At 38.3% G+C, this 8,263-nt stretch overlaps 1 protein-coding gene across 1 annotated transcript in view; it reads left to right on the top strand.

Annotated features, from left to right (window-relative positions):
* Nucleotides 1-8,263, top strand: part of Pacs1 (phosphofurin acidic cluster sorting protein 1) — a 139,064-nt gene that overhangs the window by 68,588 nt on the left and 62,213 nt on the right. The window lies entirely within an intron of this gene.

The raw sequence follows: 8,263 nt of genomic DNA, 5'->3' as shown, positions 1-8,263 counted from the left end.
CAGCTCCAAGGGTGGAGATTGGAAGCCCAGCAGGCTCAAGATGTACAACTTTTAACCAGTCATTGGCTAATCACTAAAAAGATGAGTGGCCATGGAGACAACCCCAGCAAGCTATGCTTAAAAAAAAAAAAAAACAAAGTTGGGTGTGGTGGTGCACACCTATAAACCCATCAGCTCAGGAAGCTGAGACAGGAGGATGGTGAGTTTAAAGCCAGCCTCAGCAACTTAGTGAGACCCTGTCTCTAAATAAAATATTTTAATAAGAGTTGGAGATGTGACTCAGTAATTAAGCACCCCTGGGTTCAATCCATGGTGGGGGGTGGGGGAAAGCAAGAAATTGGAAGGAAAATAAAAGAAACAGTAGAGCTAAGAGTGGTGGTTGAGCACTCCTATAATCCCAGCAACTCGGGAGGTCCAAAGCAGGAGAATTACAAATTTGAGGCCAGCCTCAGCAATTTAGTGAGATCCTGTCTCAAAATAAAAAGGACTGGGGATGTAGCTCAGTGATAGAGTACCCCCAAGTTTAGTCCCCAGTACCAAAAGATGAAAGAGAGAGAAAGAAAAGAAGGTGAGGTGGGGGGAGAAAGAAACTGAGTAAAGACATCAAGTAGCTACATACCAGGAGGCCGAAAGGGAGACAGACTTTTAGATCTACTCTAGGCAGATTATTAAACAAGCAAACAAAACCCATAACCCACATGGAGAGTTATAATCCAGTTGTTAAAATATATTCTCTAAGATATCCAGTTTTGGTGTGTGTTTTTGTGGTGCTAGGGATTGAACCCAGAGCCCTACTCATGCTAGGCAAGTCCTATACTACTGAGCCATATCCCTAGCCCAAGACATCCAGTTTTTAACAAAAATTATGAGACAAAGAAACAGGAAAAGGTGATTCATATTCAGAGGAAATAATTAGTCAATAGAAACTGTCTCTGAGTGAGACTAGATGGTGAATTGGGCAAACAAAGACTTCAGCACAGCTATTTTAAATATGCTCAAAGAATAAAGGAAGCTGTTTAAATACTTAAAGTATGGTGACAGTGATTTAGTAAATAATCCCATTGGAACATAGTATAAAAAAGAGCCAAATGCAATTAGAATGCCTAAAATGAAAAATTCACTATAGGGATTCAATAGCAGATTCGAGATGCAGAAGAAAGAATCAGTGAACGTGATAGATCAATAGAAAATTATCCATTATGAAGAACAGAGCAAGAAGAGTGAAGGGGAGTGGGTAAGAGAGCCTCAGAGGTCTCTGGAACATTAGGCCTACCAGCATACATATAGTGGGAATCCTAGGAAGTGAAAAGAGGAAAAGACTGAAAAATACATGAAGGAATAATGACAAACCTCCCCAAATCTGATGACAGACATCAATGTATACATTAAGGAGGAGAACCCCAAATGAGGTAAATAAACATCAAGGTGTTAACAGCTCCTAATCAAAGAAAAGCAGCAAGAGAAAGGTAATTGATCAAATTTTGAATAATGATGGGCTTCTCAGCAGAGATAGCGCAGGCCAGGAGGCAATGGAATGACATTCAAAGTGCTGAAAGAAAAGTCTCTAGCAAAACATTTGTATTGGTCTGGGGTTGTGGCTCAGTGCTTGCCCAGCATATATGAGGGACTGGGTTTGACCCTCAGGGCCGCATGGAAACAAACAAAATAAAAGCATTGTGTCTGTTTACAACTAAAAAATAAATACATTCCTCAAACATTAAAAAACATCATATCCAGCAAAACTGTCCTTAATGGCAGGCAAAACACCTTCCTGGATGAACAAAGATGAGAGAATTTATTGCTAGCAGATCTGCCTTATAAGAAATACTGAAAGGGGTCTTTTAAAGGAAAACTCCATGCACTGGCATTAATTTAAATTGCAAGAGGAAATGAAGCCAGTGCTGCCACATGCAGGGCTGAATGTGAGTTGGTGTGCAGGAAGTTCCCCGGGCTCTCTTGCAGCATGTTCAGGTGAGTCTGAAAGTCAGTGTACCACAGCCATTAAAAATCTGAATGTCTAGACCTTTCAACTGAGCATTTCTAGTTCTAATGATTTATATGATAGAATTATTACAATAGCTCTCTGTAATAGCTAAAAACTATTATAAGCAAATTAGATGTCCATCAGAAAAAGACAGGTTAAATAAATGATCATATATTTATTTCAACTAAATATTATGATTATTTAATAAATGAAATCAGTCCGTGTTCTGACATGGAGAGATGTCCACTTAATGCAAGTTACAAAATGGATCTATTTGGATAAAAAGAGAAATTGAGAAGCACAGAGGTGTATGCTCAATGTCTGTAGACACGCACACTGTTTTTCTTCAGACTTTCAACATTAGATCTTCTCTAGGAGTTTATGGGATTGTTCCACTTGTTATGCACTTCCAAAATAAATTAGTTATTTTTTTCTACTGTATACCAGTAATATTTTGTAAAAACATGTTTTTAAAAAATAACTTATGGCATAACACAAAGTTTGTGATTTGTAATTGAAAGGTTGAATAAATCAGGTACTTATCCTGTGAACAGAGCTTAGCTGTCTATATCCATTCCTCCCTGTGTATGTGCTCTTTATTTACATGTCTTTGTAGTACCTAATATAATCTTTAGGATCAACACTGATCTTTTCTTTATTCACTTTCTCTTCCCCATCCCATCTCTGTTCCTATCATATAATGCTTTGCACATAGCATACTCTGTTAATATTTGCACTTTTAAAATATTTATTTATTTAGTTGTAGATGGACATAATTCCTTTATTTTTAAAAATTTTTTAAAAGAATTTTTTTAGTATTCATTTTTTAGTTTTCGGCGGACACAACTTCTTTGTAGGGTGCTGAGGATCGAACCCAGGCCGCACGCATGCCAGGCGAGCGCGCTACCGCTTGAGCCACATCCCCAGCCCAACCTTTATTTTTTATTTATTTTTATGTGGTGCTGAGTATCGAACCCAGGGCCTTGCATGTGCTAGGCGAGTGCTCTACCACTGAGCCACAATCCCAGCCCAACATTTGCACTTTTTTACAGACATATAAACTAGTAGCTATTCCATACAGCAGCTAGAATCCAGTACAACAGCACATAATACAGTTATTTGATTGTCCTCTCCAAAATAACCAGAGAGTCTCTCAAAACAAAATGAAACATAAGCAACAAAAAGAAATGCTCTCCTTTCCCATCTTCCCAGTGGCCAACTGAGAAGAGACTGAGCCCTGCTGACTCCTAGACAGGAAAAGGATTCAATTTCTAGGGACAGAATTTTTGCTTCTCATTGGGCTACTCTTTTTTCTTTAGTGTTATATTTTTTCCTTTTATTTCATTAAAATAAAAGAAACAAAACAGTCCTAGCCCAGGCCTTTCTACTTTTGTGGCATGACTGTTACATGCAGCATTTAGACTGTTTGACCTAATAAATTTCTAAAGATGCTGGGCATTGTGGGGCACACCTGTGACCCTGCAACTCAAGAGGCTGAGGCAGTAAGATCACAAATTCAAGGTCAGCCTCAGCAACTTAGTCATACCCTGTTTCAAAAACCAAAAAGGACTGGGGGTGTGAATCAGTGGTAAATTGCTCCTATGTTCAATCCCCAGTACCAAAAAATTTTTTTTCTAGGGATTGCCTTCGCCTCCCCCTTCTTTTTTCCCCTCCCCCCCCTTTCTCCCCTCTTCCCTCTTGGCAGTGTTCGGGATCAAACCCAGGGCCTTGACCTCTACCACTTGTGCCTTCTACTACTGAGCTACATCCCCACCCTAATCATTATTTAATAATTTCTGTTGCTTTCAAATCTTTGTACATAGCATTAGGCTTTGAAAAGTAAGGTGATGGGCTGGGGTTATAGCTCAGTTGGTAGAGTGCTTGCCTCGAATGCCAAGGCCCTGGGTTCAATACCCAGCAAACACACACACACACACACACACACACACACACACAAAAGGTGTTATTTTAAAAAATTCAAAAAGTAAATTAACTTGTAAATTGCTTTCTACTGGATTAGAGGAAATTTCCAGTAAAAGAGATGGAATGAAGTGTTTGCTCAAACCCTTCCTCAGATAACAATGAGAAGATTTGCACAAAATACAAGAAACAACTGAAAGCGCCCAGAAACTCTCTGTAGAGCCTGGAGGAGAAGACCTGCAAGTCTGTGACTGTTTTTTGCCAGAATCTGTGCCCCCATCCCCACAGTGGCTGCAGGAATGGAATGGCCATGGAAAACTGCATGGTTACAATGGCAGGGGCCAGAGACTAGACGTCAGGGTTCAAAGTGCAGAGGAAAACACAGTAAGTCCTGAAAGCAGGACTGAGGCCCAACTCCTAAGTAGAAACTGCCCAAATCTCTAGTTGACTATTAATTAAGCTCACTACAGACAGACAGGGCAGCCCCTAGGAAGCCCAGCTAAACACACAAAAGTAAAAAGAACCAGCCAACTCAAAAAACTAAAAGTGGTCACAGGGAAGAGAGGAATATACCCTTGAAAAACCTAAACCAGATGAGATGTGTGTTGAATGCTTTTTTAAACTGTGTTCTGTGTTCCTAAACTGTACACAGCTCAGGCAGTAGAAAAGTGAAGCCTTACTGGCATGGGGTGTCAGAGGACAGACCCTGAGACTGGCAGCACAGATGGAAAATTCGGGGAATATCACACACACACAAATCACAGTGTGAGCTCCTAAATCTGAATATAAGCTGCCCAAATCCATGATTGTCTGCCAAATTACACAGGTGCAGGGGAGACCCCAAGGTGCCAGGCTAAAACAGCAGCAGCTAGAAGCTGCAAGGTCTGAGCAGTGGTGGCAGCAGCTGCATACCACAGAAGACACAAATTGACAGTTTGCATCTTGACAAGTCAACTGCCTACTGTAGATAGATAAATCCTCAGAAGGGAGGACACAGCAGGATCCAGAATGCAGCGTTGTCTTATGTCCAGTTTTCTACTTACAAGTGCAAGACAAGTAAAGAAACAGGAAAGTATAACTCATACAGAGGAAGAAAAGCGATTGATAGAAACTGACTGTGAGTGTCTGTGTGGGTACAGATGCTGGATTTTGCAGGCTAACTTCAAAGCAACTTTCTACATAGGACTGGGGAATTATGGGCAAATGCCATAAAGAGTTAAAGAAAAAATAAGTGAATAGAGAAGTTGTAACTAAGACATGGAGACCGAAAACATGGAAGTTATAGAGCTGACATAAAATAGTAAGTGAATTTTTAAAAATCACAAATGTGCTCAGCAGGGGAAAAAAACCTGCGTAATTGAAGGTGGATCAGTGGAAACTACCCCATCCAAAGAAGAGAGGGGAGAAACAGTTATAGAAAAGTGAAAAACCCCAGGGACAATACCAGATATCCAGGGCAGCTGCAGTTGAAGTCCTAGAAAAGAAACAGAAGAATAAGGGGAATAATTGGGGGAAAAAAATTATAGCCCCAGATATCTCAAGTTTGATAGAAAACATTGACTTACAGACTCAGGATGTTCATTGGAATCTATCAAGGTACAAAGAAAAAGCACTCACAAGCATATCATAGTCAAATTGCTGAAACCAAAGGTAAAAAGGAAAATTTGAAAGAAGAGGGAGATGGCACAGTATCCCCAAATCATCAGTTTACACATATGACTGACTTCTCATTAGAATCAATGAGGACCCAGAGACACTGGAGTAATTGAGTCAAATACTGGGTATGAGTGGGTCTCTCCACCAAGAATTCAAGATCCAGAGAATCCATCTCTCAAAAATGAAGACTAAATTAAAAATTTTTCAAATACACGAAAACTGATTTTATCACCAGCTTGCCTATACTAAAGGAAATTTGGGGGAATGACTTGTAACTCACATTTACTGGAAGAGATGAAGGCATTGGAAATGGCAAATACATAGGTAAATTAAAAGACTATGAGGAGCTGGGGTACAGCTCAGTGGTAGACTGCTTGCCTAGCAAGTTCTAGGCCCTGAGCTCAGTTCCCAGCACCATAAAAAAAGAAAAGAAAAAAGACTATGTGTTTTTTCTTCTCTAGTTTATTTGTAAGACATGACTTTAAAGCAAGCACCTGTAGTCTGAGTTTGTAATGTATATATAGATGTACTATGATAGCACTAAGATGGACATTTTTTTGTTGTGACTGTATTTTACCTTCTTTTCCTCTTCTTCCCCCCAAGAAACAAACTTTAGATACAAGACATAGGTTGAGAGTGGAAGGATGAAGCATGGGGGTGTAACTTGGTGGTAATGTGCCTCTGAGTTCAATCCCCAGTACCCCCAAGCAAAAAGAAAAAAAAAAATCTACTAGGACTAGTAAGTTAGTTTAGCAAGGTTGTGGAATACAAAGTCAATTTTAAAAATTACTAACTATGTTTAAATCTGCAGTAACAGATAATTGGACTTTTTTTAAAATCATAGTTCTACTTACCATATATCATTCAAATACATGAAGTACTTGGGGGTGAATTTCATAAAATGTATGCAACCCTATATATTGAAAACTATAAAATATTTCTTGAGAGGTGGTTTTTTTTTTTTGTTTTGTTTTTTGTTTTTTTTTTTTTGGTGCTGAGGATTGAACCCAGGGACTTGTGCATGTGAGACAAGCACTCTACCAACTGAGCTATATCTCCAGCCCCCCTGAGAGAATTTTTTAAAAAAATAAACAGGCCCCTGGATTGAAAATTTCAACATCACTAAACTATCAGTTTTATACAAATTGATCTTTATATTCAGTACAATCTCAATCAAAATTTCTGCAGTGTTTTTGTTATAGAAATTGGCAAGTTGGTTCTAAGTATATTTTGGAAATGGAAAAATACCGAGGTGGGCCAAGACAGTTTTATAAAGAGTGAAAATTGGAGGACTGCCTTACAGTAACTGTAAGCTGTGCTACTGGCAAACAGACATACACAGTGGAAGACAAGAGTCCAGAGACCCACACATGTGTGGACAGTTGATTTTCAGCAAAGGTGCCAAGGCAATTCAATGGGAAAGGAAGGTCTTTTTAACAAATGGTGCAGAAACAAGTGAACATCCATATGGAAGAAGATGAATACTCGTCCTTATCTTGTATCCTATACCAGAAAATCAACTCAAAATGGGTTAAAATCAACTCAAATTGGCTTCTTCTGGAAAAAAACCTGAGAGAAAATGTTGGTGTGACCTCTGGGAATGAAAGTTTCTGTTAAGTGGGATATAAAAAGCATGTACCATAAAATAAATTCTAAATTGGATTTTATCAGAATTAAAAATGGAAAGGAGGGGCTGGGATTGTGGCTCAGTGATAGAGTGCTTGCCTAACACGTGCGAGGCCCTGGGTTTGATCCTCATAAAAATAAATTAATAAAATAAAGGTATTGTGTCCAACTACAACTAAAAACTAAATATTTTTTTAAAAACTGGAAAAGAAAAGTCATGCCACAATATGAGAGAAAATAATTACAATTTATATATGTGACCAAAGGTTAGAGAGAACTCAGAACTTGAAAAGATAACCACATTTTTTAAAATGACAAAATATTTTAAAAGATACTTCTTCACAAGGTAAGATAAAACAATGGCCAGGAGCTACTCAAAAAAGATACTTTATATTATTAACCATCAGGAAAAAAATCAGTTTAAAACTGCAATGGGCTACCACTGTATACCCCCAAAATGGCTAAAATTTACAAGACCGATAATACCAAATGTTGACAAATATGTGGAACAAATGGAACTTTCATACTCTCCTGTTGAGAACATAAACTGGTACAACAAATTTGGAAAGCAATTGGCAGGGTTTTTTTTCCAAGTTAAACATACACTTACTAAAAATTACTAGATTACTAGTAATTCTACTACTAGATATTTACCTGAGAGAGACAGGAAAGTGCAGAAACACGCATGAATATTCACTGCAGCGTTATTCATCATAGCCAAAGGCTGGATACAATCCAGGTGTTCATCAACAGGTGATTGGACAAATTGTGGTATACCAATACAAAGAAACACTACAGTTAAAAGGGACTATTGATACATACTACAACATGGATCGATCCCAAAAATACACTGTATGAAGGAAGAATATAATATATATACCCAAGGATGTATGTTTTGTATCATTCCACTTGTGTAAAAAATGAAAGATGCGAATCAATAGTGACAGGAGAGCAAGTTCAGGGATTGCCTGTAGCTTGGAGTGGTAGAAACAGATTGCAAAAAGGCACAAAGGAGCTAATTTTTAAGAGTGATAGAAATTTTCTATTTTTTGATACTGATGTTCTTGGTATATTTTA

The sequence above is a fragment of the Marmota monax genome, unplaced genomic scaffold (assembly GCF_021218885.2).
Source record: "Marmota monax isolate L192 unplaced genomic scaffold, Marmota_monax_Labrador192_F-V1.1 WCK01_AAM20220418_F8-fsc00038, whole genome shotgun sequence".
Lineage (NCBI taxonomy): Eukaryota > Metazoa > Chordata > Mammalia > Rodentia > Sciuridae > Marmota > Marmota monax.
Note: the sequence above shows the minus strand (reverse complement) of the source record. Positions and strands in the feature narration are given on the sequence as shown.